Below are 15,606 nucleotides of genomic sequence, written 5' to 3'. Positions count from 1 at the left end.
GCAACATCAGCTTGAATGTTTTTCAATAAGAGAAAGAACTTTCTGACTTCCTCCAATCCTGTGACGAAAGCAGGCAGAATGAGAGAAACTATTTCTCTTTCTGCAGTGACCTCGGTAACTTTGGCCCTTGGGAACACAAGATTTCCTCACCAAAACTACATTGCAGTAGCCCCTGTAACCTACAGAGGAAAAACTATGTAGTGTTAGCATTACAACATTGTGAAAGCACGTTCACACATACATAAAGTGCCTGTTGATATCCTAGAAAACCCAACCATCTGCGGGCAGTTCAATGGGTATAACTTGCCACCCTTTCTTTTCCAAGTGAAAGAATCCAGAAGCCACATCAGCTTGTATGTTTCTCAGTAAGGGAAAGAACTCTCTGACTTCATCAATTCCTCTGACAAAAGTAGGCAGAATGAGGGAAACTCTTTGGGTTTCTCTTTCTGCAGTGAACTCGGCAACTTTGGCCCTTGGGAACACAAGGTTTCCTCAGCAAAACTACATCGCAGAAGCCTCTGTAACTTGCAGGGGAACAACTACGTAGCTTTAGAGTTAGAGATTGTGAAAGCACACTCAAGCCCAGGTAAAACAAAGTGCCTGTTGAAATCCTAGAAAAGCGAAGTGTCTGAGTGCAGCTCAATTGGTCTAACTTTCCATTCTTTTCCATCCAAGAGAACGCAGATGCAACGTCAGCTTCCGTGTGCTCCAGTAAGAGAAAGAATTCTCCCACTTCATCCAATCGTCTGACAAAAGCAGGCCGAATGAGAGAAACTGTTTTTTGGTTTCTCTCTTTTGCAGTGGCCTGGGTTAGTTTGGATTTGGGAACACAAGCTCTCCTCAACAGAATGACGTCGTGGCAGCCCCTGTAACTTGCAGAGGAACAACTATGTAGTGTTAGTGTTAAGAGGTTGTGAAACAGCATTCAAGCCCAAGTAAAACAAAGTGCCTACTGAAATCCTAGAAAACCCAAATGCCTGTCAGCAGTTCAAGGATGTAACTTGGCATCCTTTTCCAACTAAGACAATGCAGAGGCCACACCAGCTTGGATGTTTCTCAGTAAGAGAAAGAACTCTCTGATGTCATCCAGTCCTCTGACAAACGCAGGCAGAATGAGGGAAACCGTCTTTTGGTTTCTCTTTCCTATCGTGAACTCGGTAAATTTGACTCTTGCAAGTGCAAGGTTTCTCCAGCAAAACTCTTTCACAGTAGCTCCTGTCCTTGCAAAAGAACAACTACGTAGTGTTAGCATTAAGAGAGGGTGAAAGCCCTTTGAGGCATAGACAAAAACGAAAGGCATAGTGAAATCCTAGCAAACTAAGTGTCAGCCCACACTTCAATGGGTTTCACATTACATGCTTTTCCAAAGAAGACAGCACAGAGGCAACATCAACTTGGGTGTTTCTGCGTAAGAGAAAGAACTCTCTGACTACCTCTAGTCCACTGACGAAAGCAGTCAGAACGAAAAAACTGTCATTTGATTTCTCTTTCCTGCAATGAGCTCAGCAAATCTAGCCCTTGCAAACACAAGGTTTCCTCAGGAAAACTCCACTGTGACAGCCCTGTTCTTGAAGGGGAACAGGTATGCGGTGTTAGCCCTAAGCGATTGTGATAGCACATTTTGTTGCCCAGGGAAAACAAAGTGACTAGTGAAATCCTAACAAACCCAAGTATCTTTCAACAGTTCCAAGGATGTAACTGCACACTCTTTTCCAGATAAGAGAGCTCAGAGGCAGCAACAGCTTGCAGGTTTTTCAATGAAAGAAAGAACTCTCTGATTTCATTCAGTCCCCTGAGCAAAGCAGGCAGGATGAGAGAAACTGTCTTTTCTTTTCTCTTTCCTGCAATGAACTTGGTAATTTGCCCTTGCAAATGCAAGTTTTCTTCTGAAAAACTATATCGCGGTAGCGCTATCCTTGCAGAGGCGCAACTACATAATGTTAACGTTAAGAGATTGTGAAAGCACACTGACTCCCAGGGAGTAAACGGTCTTTTGTATTCTCTTTCTTGCATGAACTCGGTTACTTTGCACTTGCAAACGCAAGGTTTTCTAGGCCAAACTACAAACCAGCAACACCTCTTCTTGCAGAGAAACAACTACGCAGTGTTACCATTAAGAGACACCGAGAGCACTCTAAAGCCCAGGGAAAACACAGAGCACAGTGAAATCCTAGTAAACACTTCACTGTCCACAGTTGAATGTGTGTCAATTTAAGTTATCCCCAAAGAACAGAGCTCAGAGGCAACATCAGCTTGCATGTTTCTCAGTCAAAGAAAGATCTCTCTGACTTTATCCAGTCCTCTGACGAAAGGAGTCAGAATGAGAAAACTGTCATTTGGTTTCTCTTCCCTGCCATGAGCTCGGCAAATCTGACGTTTACAAATGCAAGGTTTCCTCAGAAAAAGTCCATTGCCGTAGCCATGTTGTTAAGGGGAACAGGTATGCAGTGTTAGCTCTAAGAGATTGTGAAAGCACTATTTCTTGTCCAGGTAAAACAAAGTATATGATGAAATGCTAACAAACCCAAGTGTCTTACCACAGTTCAAAGGTTGTAACTGAACACTCTTTTCCAAACAAGAGAGCTCAGAGGAAACATCAGCTTGCATGTTTCTCAGTGAAAGAAAGAACTCTCACTTCATCCTGTCCTCTGACAAAAGCAGTCAGAATGAGAAAACCGTCGCTTAGTTTCTCTTGCCTGCAATGAGCTTAGCGAATCTGGCCCTTGCAAACGCAAGGTTTCCTCAGGAAAACTCCATTCCCGTAACCCTGTTCTTGAAATGGAACAGCTATGCAGTGTGAGCTCTAAGACATTGTGAAAGCATGTTTTTTTGCCCAGGGAAAAAAAAGTGCCTGGTGAAATCCTAACAAACCCAAGAGTCTTTAAACAGTTCCAAGCGTGTAACTGCAGTCTTTTCCAAGTAAGAGAGCTCAGAGGCAACATCAGCTTGCATGTTTCTCAGTGAAAGAAAGAACTCCCTGACTTCATCCAGTCCTCTGAGCAATGCAGGCAGGTTGTGAGATACTGTCTTTTCTTTTCTCTTTCCTGCAATGAACTCTATCAATTGCCTTTGCAAACACAATGTTTCTTCTGAAAAACTACGTCGCAGTAGCTCTATCCTTGCAGAGGAGCAACTACATAGTGTTAGCATTAAGAGATTGTGAGAGGACTCTGATGCCCGGGTAGTAAAAAGTCTTTCGTATTCTCTTTCTTGCATGAACACTGTATCTTTGCCCTTGGAAACGCAAGGTTTCCTAGGCCAAACTACAAACAAGCTACACCTCTCCTTGCAGAGAACCAACTACGTAGTGTTACCATTAAGAGACACTGAGAGCACTCTAAAGCCCGGGCAAATACAGCGCACAGTGAAGTCATAGCAAAAACATGCCTGTCTGCAGTTGAATGCATGTCAATTTACCTTAACTCCAAAGAACAGAGCTCAGAGGCAACATCTGCTTAAATGTTTCTAAGTGAAAGAAAGAACTCCCTGACTTCATCCTGTCCTCTGAGCAAAACAGGATGGTTGAGAGAAACTGTCTTTTCTTTTCTCTTTCCTGCAATGAACTCTGTAAATTGCCCTTGCAAATGCAAGGTTCCTTCTGAAAAACTACATCACGGTAGCACTATCCTTGCAGAGAAGCAACTACATAGTGTTAGCGTTAAGAGATTGTGAAAGCACAGTGACGCCTTGGGAGAAAACGGTCTTTTGTATTCCCTTTCCTGCATGAACTCGGTAACTTGCATTTGCAAACTCAAGGTTTCCTAGACCAAACTACAAACCAGCAACACCTCTACTTGCAGGGAAGCAACTATATAGTGTTACCATTAAGAGACACTAAGAGCACTCTTACTCCCAGGGAAAACACACCACACAGTGAAATCCTACAAAACCCATGCTTTATCGCAGTTGAACGCGTGTCAATTTACGTTATCTCCAAAGAACAGAGCTCAGAGGCAACATCAGCTCGCATGTTTCTCGGCAAAAGAAAGAACTCTCTGACTTCATCCAGTCCTCTGACGAAAGCAGTCACAATGAGAAAACTGTCACTTGTTTCTCATTCCTATATTGATCTCAGCAAATCTGGCCCTTGCAAACGCAAACTTTCAGCAGGAAAAGACCATTGCAGGAGCCCTTGTTCTTGAATGGTAACAGGTACATAGTGTGAGTGTTAAGAGATTGTGAAAGCACTTTTTTTTGCCATGGCAAGAACAAAGTGCCTGGTGAAATCCTAACAAACCCAAGTGTCTTTCCACATTCAAAGCATGTAAGTACACACTCTTTTCCAAATAAGAGAGCTCAGAGGCTTTTTTTTTAGAGGCAACATCAGCTTGCATGTGTCTCAGTGAAAGAACGAACTATCTGCTTTCATCCAGTGCTCTGATGAAAGCAGTCAGAATGAGAAAACCATCATTTGGTTTTTCTTTCCTGCAATGAGCTCCACAAATCTGGCCCCTGCAAATGCAAGGTTTCCTCAGGAAAAGTCCATTGCCGTAGCCCTGACTTTGAAGGGGAACAGGTATGCAGTGTGAGTGCTAAGAGATTGTGAAAGCATGTTTTTTTTTCCCAGTTAAAACAAAGTGCCTGGTGAAATCCTAACAAACCCTAGTGTCTTTCCACAGTTCCAAGTGTGTAACTGCACAATTTTCCTAATAAGAGAGCTCAGAGGCAACATCAGCTTGCATCATTCTCAGTGAAAGAAAGAATTCCCTGACTTCATCCAGTCCTCTGAGCAAAGCAGGCAGGTTGGGAGGTACTGTGTTTTCTTTTCTCTTTCCTGCAGTGAACTCTGTAAATTGCCCTCACAAATGCAAGTTTCCTTCTGAAAAACTACATCGAGGTAGCGCTATACTTGCAGAGGAGCAACTACATAGTGTTAGCGTTAAGAGATTGTGAAAGCACACTGACGCCCTGGGAGAAAACGGTCTTTTGTATTCTCTTTCTTGCATGAAGTCAGTAACTTTGCCCTTGCAAACGCAAGGTTTCTTAGGCCAAACTACAAACCAGCAACACCTCTCCTTGCAGAGAAACATCTAGGTAGAGTTACCATTAAGAGATGCTGAGAGCACTCTAACGCCCGGGGAAATACAGCGGCAGTGAAATCATAGCAAACACATGCCGGTCGGCAGGTGAATGCTTGTTAATTTATGTTATTTCCAAGGAACAGAGCTCAGAGGCAACATCAGCTTAAATGTTTCTCAGTGAAAGAAAGAACTCCCTGACTATGTAGTGTTAACATTAAGACACCGAGTGCACTCTGACGCCCAAGGAAAACACAGCGCACAGTGATATCCTAGAAAACCCATGCTTTTCTGCAGTTGAAAGCGTTTCAATTTACATTATCTCCAAAGAACAGAGCTCAGAGGCAACATCAGCTTGCATGCTTCTCAGTGAGAAGAACTCTCTGACTTTAGCCAGTCCTCTGACAAAAGCAGTCACAATGAGAAAACCGTCACTTAGTTCCCCTTTCCTGCAATGACCTCGGCAAATCTCACCCTTGCAAATGCAAACTTTCCTCAGGAAAAGTCCATTGCCATAGCGCTTGTTCTTGAAGGGAAACAGATATGTAGTGTGAGTGCTAAGAGACTGTGAAAGCACTTTTTTTGCTGTGGCAAAAACGAAGTGCCTGGTGAAATCTTAACAAACCCAAGTGTCTTCCCACAGTTCAAAGCATGTAAGTGCACACCTTCCAAATAAGAGAGCTCAAAGGCAACATTAGCTTGCATGTTTCTCCGTGAAAGAAAGAACTCTCTGACTTTATCCAGTGCTCTGACGAAAACAGTCAGAATAAGAAAACCGTCATTTGGTTTCTCTTTCCTGCAATGAGCTAGGCAAATCTGGCCCTTGCAAACGCAAGGTTTCCTCAGGAAAAGTCCATTGCCGTAGCCCTGATCTTGAAGGGGAACAGGTATGCAGTGTGAGCGCTAAGAGATTGTGAAAGCATGTGTTGTTGCCCAGTTAAAACAAAGTACATGGTGAAATACTAACAAACCCAAGTGTCTTCCCACAGTTCAAAGGTTGTAACTGAACACACTTTTCTAAATAAGAGAGCTCAGAAGCAACATCAGCTTTCATGTCTCTCAGTAAAAGAAAAAACTCTCAGACTTCATCCAGTCCTCTGATGAAAGCATTCAGAATGAGAAAACCATCTCTAAGCTTCTCTTGCCTGCAATAAGCTCAGCAAATCTGCCCCTTGCAAATGCAAGGTTTCCTCAGGAAAAGTCCATTGCCATAGCCCTGTTCTTGAAGTGGAACAGGTATGCAGTGTTAGCGCTAAGAGATTGTGAAGGCACATTGTTTCCCAGGGAAAACAAGGTGCCTGGTGAAACCCTAACCAACCCTAGTGTGTTTCCACAGTTCCAAGCGTGTAACTGCATGCTGTTTTCCAAATAAGAGAGGTCAGAGGCAAAATCAGATTGCATGTTTCTCAGTGAAAGAAAGAACTCTCTGACTTTATCCATTCCTCTGAGGAAAGCAGTCAGAATGAGAAAACCGTCAATTGTTTTCTCTTTCCTGTAATGAGCTGGGCAAATCTGACCCTTGCAAATGCAAGGTTTCCTCAGGAAAAGGCCATTGCTGTGGCCCTGATCTTGACGGGGAACAAGTAGGCAGTGTGAGAGCTAAGAGATTGTGAAAGCACATTTTATTGACCAGTTAAAACAAAGTGCCTGGTGCAATCCTAACAAACCCTAGTGTCTTTCCACAGTTGCAAGTGTATAACCGCACAATTTTCCAAATAAGAGAGCTCAGAGGCAACATCAGCGTGCATGTTTCTCAGCGAAAGAAAGAACTCACTGACTTCATCCAGTCCTCTGACAAAAGCAGTCACAACGAGAAAACCGTCACTTAGTTCCTCTTTCCTGCAATCAGCTCGGCAAATCTAGCTCTTGCAAAAGCAAACTTTCCTCAGAAAAAGTCCATTGCTGTAGCCCTTGTTCTTGAAGGGTAACAGGTATGTAGTGTGAGTGCTAAGAGATTGTGAAAGCACTTTTTCTTTGCCATGGCAAGAACAAAGTGCCTGGTGAAATCCTAACAAACCCTAGTGTCTTTCCACAGTTCAAAGTGTGTAAATGCACACTGTTTTCCAAATAAGAGAGCTCAGAGACAACATCAGCTTGCCTGTTTCTCAGTGAAAGAAAGAACTCCCTGATTTCATCCAGTCCTCTGAACAAAGCAGGCAGGTTGGGAGATACTGTTGTTGTTGTTTTTTTTTCTCTCTCTCTTTCCTGCAATGAACTCTGTAAATTGCCCTTGCAAACGCAAGTTTTCCTAGGCTGAACTACAAACCAGCAACACCTCTCCTTGCAGAGAAACAACTTCGTAGTGTTACCATTAAGAAAAACTGAGAGCACTCTGACGCCCTGGGAAAACACAGCACACAGTGAAATCCTAGCAAACACATGCCTGTCCGTGGTTGAATGTGTGTCAGTTTACTTTCTCTCCAAAGAACAGAGCTCAGAGGCAACATCATCTTGCATGTTTCTCAGGGAAAGAAAGAACTCTCTGAGTTTATCCAGTCCTCTGACGAGAGCAGTCAGTAGTGTTGCCCTGAAGAGATACTGAGAGCACTGTGAGGCCCAGGGAAAACACAGTGCATAGTGAAATCCTAGCAAACACATGTCTTTCCACACTTGAATGCATGTCAATTTAAGCTATTTGCAAAGAACAGAGCTCAGAGGCACCATCAGCTTTTGTGTTTCTCAGTGAAAGAAAGAACTCTCTGACTTCATCCGTTCCTCTGAGGAAAGCAGTTAGAATGAGCAAACTGTCATTTGATTTAGCTTTCCTGCAATGATCTTGGCAAATCTGCCCTTTGCAAACAGAAGGTTTCCTCAGGAAAACTACATTGTGGTAGCCGTGTTCTGGAAGTGGAACAAGTAAGTAGAGTTAGCATTAAGAGATTGTGAAATCACATTGTTCCCCAGGAAAAACAAAGTGCATGGTGAAATTCTAACAAGCTCAAGTGCCTTTCCACAGTTCAAAGTGTATAACTATACACTCTTTTCCAAGTAAGAGAATGCAGAGGTAACATCAGTCTGCATGTTTCTCAGTGAAAGAAAGAACTCCTTGACTTCACCCACTCCTCTGAATGAACCAGGTACTCTATTCTTTTCTCTTTCCTGCAATGAGCTGAGAAAATCTAACCCTTGCAAATGCAAGCTTTCCTGAGGAAAAGTCCATTGCGGTATCCCTGTTGTTGAAGCAGAAAAAGTATGTAGTGTTGGTGTTAGGAGATTGTGAAAGCACATTGTTGCCCAGGGAAAATGAAGTGCATGGTGAAATCCTAACAAAGCCAAGTGCCTTCCCACAGTTCAAAGTGTGTAACTACACACTCTTTTCCAAGTAAGAGAGTGCAGAGGCAACATCACCCTGCATCTTTCTCAGTGAAAGAAAGAACTCTCTGACTTCATCCAGTCCTCTCACCAAAGCAGTCAGAATGAGAAAACTGTCATTTGGTTTCTGTTTCCTGCAATGAGCTTGGCAATTGGCCCTTGCAAACGTAAGGTTTCCTCAGGAAAACTCCATTGCTGTAGCCCTTTTCTGGAAGTGGAACAAGTACGCAGTGTTAGCGTTAAGCTATGGTGAAGGCACATTTTGGCCCAGGGAAAATAATGTGCATGGTGAAATCCTAACAAACCCCGGTGCCTTTCCACACTTCAACGTGTGTAACTACACACTCTTTTCCAACCAAGATAGCGCAGAGGCAACATCAGCCTGCATGTTTCTCAGTGAAAGGGAGAACTCCCTGACTTCATCCAGTACTCTGAGCAAAACAGGCATAATGAGAGAAACTTTTTTTTCCTTTCTCTTTCCTGCAATGAACTCATAATTTGCTCTTGCAAACGCAAGACTTCTGAAAAACTACATCGCGGTAGTACAATCATTGCAGAGGACCAACTACATAGTGTTAGCTTAAGAGATTGTGAAAGCACACTGATGCCCAGGGAGAAAAAGGCCTTTTGTATTTTTTTTCCTGCCTGAAGGCGGAAAATTTGCACTTGCAAAGGCAGGGTTTCCTAGCACAAACTGCAAAGCAGTAACTTCTCTCCTTGGAGAGTAAATACTATTTAGTGTTGCCCTGAAGAGATACTGTGAGCACAGTGAAGCCCAGGGAAAACACAGGGCATAGTGAAATCCTAGCAAACCCATGTCTTTCCCCACTTGAATGTATGTCAGTTTAAGTTATTTGCAAAGAACCGAACGCAGAGGCAACATCAGCTTTTGTGTTTCTCAGCGAAAGAAAGAACACTCTGACTTCATCCATTCCTCTGAAGAAAGCAGTTAGAATGAGAAAACCGTCATTTGGTTGCATGGGAGGTTTCAAGGCAGGATGCAATGTAGGTTGCAAGGCAGCATGCAAGGCCGGTTATAATGCAGCTTGGAAAGTAGGTTGCAAGGCACATTGCAAAGGAAGCTATAAGATATGTTGCAAGTCAATTTGCAAGTCAAGGCAGTTTGCAAGGCAAGCTGCAAGGCAGAATGTAAGGCAGGCTGCAAGCCCTCTTGCAAGGGAAGTTGCAATGCAGACTGCAAGGCACATTGCAAGGCCAGTTACAAGGAAGGTTGCAAGAATGTTGCAAGACAGGTTGCAAGGCAAGTTGCAAGGCACGTTGAAACCCAAGTTGCAAGGCATCTTGAAAGAGAAGTTGTAAGGCAAGGCATGTTGCAAAGAAGGTTTGCTAGGAAGGCTGCAAGGCAGGCTGCAAAGTAAGTTTCCAAGCTGCAGCTTGGAAAGCAGGTTGCAAGGCAGGATGCAAGGCAGGTTGCAAGGCAGATTGAAAGGCAGACTGCATAGCAATTTGCAAGGCAAGTTACAAGTTGTGTTGCAAGACAAGTTGCAAAGCAGTGCAAACTGCAAGGTAGGTTTCATGGGAGGTTGCAAGGCAGGGTGCAAGGTACGTTGCAAAGCAAGTTGCAAGGAACGTTGCAACGCAATTTGAAAGGCATGTTCCTACAGAAATTGCAAGAGAAGGCAGGTTGCAAGGAAAGTTGTAAGGAAGGTTGCAAGGCAGGTTGCAAGGCTTGTTGCAAATCAGATTGCAAGGCTGGTGGCAATGGAAGTTGCAAAGCAAGTTGCAGAGCAGGTTGTGAGACAATTTACAAGGCAGTTTGCTGGGCAGTTTACAATGGAAAGCAGGTTGCAAGGCCCATTGCAAGGCAAGTTATACGGCCTGTGGCAAGTCAATTTGTAGGACAAGGCAGCTTGCGAGAGAGACTGCAAGGCAGATTGTAAGGCAGGTTGCAGGCCATGTTGCAAGGCAAGTTGCAATGCAGGTTGCAAGGCAGGTTCCAAGGCAGGTTGCAAGGCAAGACACAGGGCATTTTGCAGATCAAGGCAGGTTGCAATGCAAGTTGGAAGGCACGTTGCAACCCAAGTTGGAAGACATGTTGCAAGACAAGTTGCAAGGCAAGCCAAGTTGCAAAGAAGGTTGCAAGGAAGTTTCCAAGGCAGGTTGCAATGCAAGTTGCAAGGCAGGTTGCAAGACACGTTGCAAGGCAATTCGTGAGGCTGGTTGCAGGGCAAGTTGCAAGGCAAGTATCTAGCCACGTTACAATTCAGGTTGTAAGGCAGATTGCAATGCAAGTTGCAAGGCTCGTTGCAAGGCAGGATTCAAGCCATGTGGCAAGGCAGGTTTTAAGGCAGTTTGCAATGCAGGCTGCAAGGCTGGTTTCAAGCAAGTTGAAAGGCAACTTGCATGGCAAATTGCAAGGCAAGCTAAAAGGCAAGATGCAAGACAAGTCAAATTGCAAGGCAGGTCGCATGGGAAGCTGCAAAGAAGGTTGCAATGTAGGTTGCAAGGCAGCATGCAATGCAGGTTACAATGTAGTTCAGAAAGCAGGTTGCAAGACACGTTGCAAAGCAAGTTACATGTCATGTTGTAAGTCAATTTGCAAGTCAAAGCAAGTTGCAAGGCAGGCTGCAAGGTAGATTCTAAGGCATGTTGCAAGCCATGTTGAAAGGCAAGTAGCAATGCAGGTTGCAAGGCAGGTTGCAAGGCCAGTTGCAAGGAAGGTTGCAAGAAAGGTGCAAGGAAGGTAGCAAGGCAAGTTCCAAGGCAAGATGCAGGGCAAGTTGCATGGCAAGTCCGGTTGCTAGACGCGTTGCAATGTAAGTTGCAAGGGACGTTGCAACCCAAGTTGCAAGGCATGTTACAAGACAAGATGCATGGCAAGGTATGTTTCAAAGAATGTTGCAAGGAATGTTGCAAGGCAGGTTGCACTGCAAGTTGCAAGGTAGGATGCAAGGCACGTTACAAGGCAATATGGAAAGCAAAACAAATTACAAGGCATTTTTCATGGAAGGTTGCAAAGCAGGATGTAAAGCAGGTTGCAAGGCAGGTTGCACCGCAACTTGCAAGGCAGGATGCAAGGCAGGTTGCAAGGCAGGATGCAAGGCATTTTGCAAGGGAATTTCCAAGGCAACTTACAAGTCATGTTGCAAGGCCACATGCAAGGAAACGCAAATTTCAAGGCAGGTTTCATGGGAGGATGCAAGGCAGGATGCAATGCAGGTTGCAAGGCACGTTGCAATGCATGTTGCAAGACAAATTTAAAGGCAGGGCAGGTTGCGAGGAAGGTTGAAAGGATGATTGCAATGCAGGTTGTAATGCAAATTCCAAGCCAGGTTACAATGCATTGCAAGGCATGTTGCAACACAGATTACAAGGTATGTTGAAAGAAAAATTGCAAGACAAGCCATGTTCCAAGGCAGGCTTCAAGCCATGTTGCAAGGCAGCTTGTAAGGCAGCTTGCAATGCATGTTGCAAGGCAAGTTGCAAGGCAGGTTGAAAGGCAGATTGAAAGGCAGGCTGCACTTCAGGCTACAAGGCAGACTGTAAGGCAGGTTGCAGGCCATGTTGCGAGACAAGTTGCAATGCAGGTTGAAAGGCAGGATGCAGTGCAGCTTGCAAGGCATGTTCCGATGCAGGTAGCAAGCCAAGATTCAAGGAAAGTTTCAAGAAAGGTGCAAGACAGATTGCAAGGCGAGTTGCAAGGCACGTTGCAGCTCAAGTTGCAAGGCGTGTTACAAGACAAGTTGCAAGGAAAGCAAAGTTGTAAAGAAGGTTGCAAGGAAGGTTTCAAGGCAGGTTGCAATGGAAGTTGCAAAGCAGGATGGAAGGCAGGTTGCAAGACATATTGCAAGACAAGACGCAAGACAAAAAAATCGCAAGGCAGTTTTCATGGGAGGTTGCAAGACAGGTTACAATGCAGGGTGCAAGGCACATTGCAAAGCGAGTTGCAAGGAATGTTGCAACACAAGGTGCAAGGCAGGTTCCAAGAAAAATTGCAAGAGAAGGGAGGCTGTGAGGAAAGTTGTAAGGAAGGTTGCAAGGCAGGTTGCAAGGCATGTTGCAAATCAGGTTGCAAGGCAGGTTGCAATGGAAGTTGCAAAGCAAGTTGCAGAGCATGTTGTGAGACAATTTGCAAGGCAGTTTTCAAGGCAGTTTGAAAAGCATGTTACAATGGACATTGCAAGGCAGTTTACAATGCAAGTTGGAAAGCAGGTTGCAAGGCACATTGCAAGGCAAGTTACAAGGCCTATTCCAAGTCAATTTGCAAGTCAAGGCAGCTTGCAAGGGAGGCTGCAAGGCAGATTGTAAGGCAGGTTGCAGGCCATGTTGCAAGGCAAGTTGCAACGCCGGTTGCAAGGCAGATTCCAAGGCAGGTTGCAAGCCATGATTCAAGGCAGGTTGCAAAAACGGCACAAGGCAGGTTGCAAGGCAAGATGCAGGGCATGTTGCAGGACAAGGCAGGTTGCAAGACAGGTTGCAAAGCAAGTTGGAAGACACGTAGCAACCCAAGTTGCAAGACATGTTTCAAGACAAGTTACAAGACAAGCCAAGTTGCAAAGAAGGTTGAAAGGAACGTTGCAAAGCAGGTTGCAGTGCAAGTTGCAAGGGAGTTTGCAATGAATGTTGCAAAGCAGTATGCAACTCAGGTTGCAAGGCAAGTCACAAGGCAGATTGCAGGCATGTTGCAAGGCACATTGCAAGGCAGGTTTCAAGCCATGTTGCAATTTAGGTTTTAAGGCAGTTTGCAATGCAAGTTGCAAGGCACGTTGCAACCCATGTAGCAAGTCATGTTGCAAGACAAGATGTAAGGGAAGGCATGTCGCAAAGAATGTTGCATGGAAGGTTGCAAGACAGCTTGCAAGGCATGTTGCAAATCAAGTTGCAAGGCCGATTGCAATGGAAGTTGCAAAGTAGGTCGTGAGACAATTTGCAAGGCAGTTTGAAAAGCATGTTGCAATGGACATTGCAAAGCAGTTTACAATGCATGTTGGAAAGCAGGTTGCAAGGCATGTTGCAAGGCAAGTTACAGGGCTGCAAGGCAGATTGTAAGGCAGGTTGAAGGCCACGTTGCAAGGCAAGTTGCAATGCAGGTTGCTAGGCAGTCCAAGGCAGGTTGCAAGCCAAGATTCAAGGCAGGTTGCAAGAAATGTGCAAAGCAGCTTGCAAGGCAAAATGCAGGGCAATCCAGGTTGCAATGCAAAAGGCAAGGCATGTTGCAAGACAAGTTGCAAAGCAAGCCAAGTTGCAAAGAAGGTTGCAAGGTATGATGGAAGGCAGGCTGCAATGCAAGTTGCAAGGCAGGATGCAATGCAGGTTGCAAGACAGGTAGCAAGGCAAGTGACAAGGCACGTTGCAAGACAGGTTTCAACCATGTTGCAAGGCAGGTTGCAAGGCAGGTTCTAAGGCAGTTTGTGATTGCAGTTTCAAAGCTGATTGCAAGGCAATTTGCATGACAATTTGCAAGGCAAGTTAAAAGGCAAGATGAAGGGAAGGCAAATTGCAAGGCAGGTTGCATGGGAGGTTGCAAGGCAGGCTGCAATGTAGGTTGCAATGCAGCATGCAATGCAGGTTACAATGCAGCTTGGAAAGCAGGTTGTAAGGCACGTTGCAAAGCAATTTACACGGCGTGTTGCAAGTCAATTTGCAAGTCAAGGCATGTTGCAAGGCAGGCTGCAAGGTAGATTCTAAGGCATGTTGCAAGCCATGTTGTCAGGCAAGTGGCAATGCAGGTTGCAAGGCAAGTTGCAAGGCCAGTTACAAGGAAGGTTGCAAGTAAGGTGCAAGGCAGGTTGCAAGGCAAGTTGGAAGGCAAGATGCAGGGCAAATTGCTAGGCAAAGCAGGTTGCAATGGAAGTTGAAAGGAATGCTGCAACCCAAGTTGCAAGGCACATTGCAATGTATGTTGCAAGACATGTTGCAAGACAAATTGAAAGGCAAGGAAGGTTGCAAGAAAAGTTTTAAGGATGGTTGCAAGACAGGTTCCAATGCAAATTCCAAGCCAGGTTCCAATGCATTGCAAGGTACGCTGTAACACAGATTGCAAGGTATGTTGAAAGACAATTTGCAAGTCAAGCCAAGTTACAAGGCAGGTTTCAAGCCATGTTGCAAGGCAAGTTGTAAAGCCAGTTGCAATGCAGGTTGCAAGGCAGGTTCCAAGGTAGGTTGCAAGGCAAGATTCAAGGCAGATTGCAAGAAAGGGGCAAGGCAGGTTGTAAGGCAATATGCAGGGCAAAGCAGGTTTCAAGAGAGGCTGCAATGCAAGTTGCAATTCACGTTGCAATCCATGTTGCAAGACAAATTGCAAGGCAAGCCAAGTTGCAAAGAAGGTTGCAAGGAAGGTTGCAATGCAAGTTGCAAGGCAGGATGCAAAGCTGGTTGCAAGACATGTCACAAGGCAAGTCGCAAGGTAGGTTGCAAGGAAAGTTGCAAGGCATGTCGCAAGGCAGCTTTCAAGCCATGTTTCAAGGCAGGTTGCAAGGAATTTTTCAATGCAGGTTGTAAGGCAAGTTGCAAGGTAATTTGCAGGGCAAGTTGCAAGGCAAGTTAAAAGGCAAGATGCAGGACAAGGCAAATTGCAAGGCAGGTGGCACGGGAGGTTGCAAGGCAGGATGCAATGTAGGTTTCAAGGAAGCATGCAACATAGGTTACAAAGCAGCTTGGAAAGCAAGTTGCAGGGCAAGTTACAAGGCATGTTTCAAGGCAATTTGCAAGTCAAGGCAGGCTGCAAGGCAGATTGTAAGGCAGGTTGCAAGCCATGTTGCAAGGCAAGTTGCAATGCAGGTTGCAATGTACGTTGCAAGACCAGTTACAAGGAAGGTTGCAAGTAAGGTGCAAGGCAGGGTGCAGGGCAAGCTGCAAGGCAAGGCACGTTGCAAGACAGGTTGCAATGCAAGTTGCAAGGCACATTGCAAGACAAGATGCAAGGCAAGGCATGTTGCAAAGAATGTTGCAAGGCAGGTTGCAAGGCAGGTTGTAAAGCAGGATGCAAGGCAGGATGCAAGGCATGTTGCAAGGCAGATTGCAAGGCAGGTAGCAAGGCAAGATGAAAAGCAACGCAACTTGCAAGGTAGTTTTCATGGGAAGTTGCGAGGCAGGATGCAATGCATGTTGCAAGGCAGGTTGCACTACAGCTTGCAAGGCAGGTTGCAAGACAGGTTGCAATGCAAGTTGCAAGGTACGTTGCAAGACAAGTTGCAAGGCAAGGCATGTTGCAAAGGATGTTGCAAGGCAGGCTGCAAAGCAAGATGCAAGGCAAGATGCAAGGCAGGTTGCAAGGCTGATTGCAAGGCAGGTAGCAAGGCAAGATGCAAAGCAA

The sequence above is a fragment of the Elephas maximus genome, chromosome 17, assembly GCF_024166365.1.
Source record: "Elephas maximus indicus isolate mEleMax1 chromosome 17, mEleMax1 primary haplotype, whole genome shotgun sequence".
Lineage (NCBI taxonomy): Eukaryota > Metazoa > Chordata > Mammalia > Proboscidea > Elephantidae > Elephas > Elephas maximus.
The sequence above is the reverse complement of the archived record's forward strand: the minus strand, read 5'-3'. Positions refer to the sequence as shown.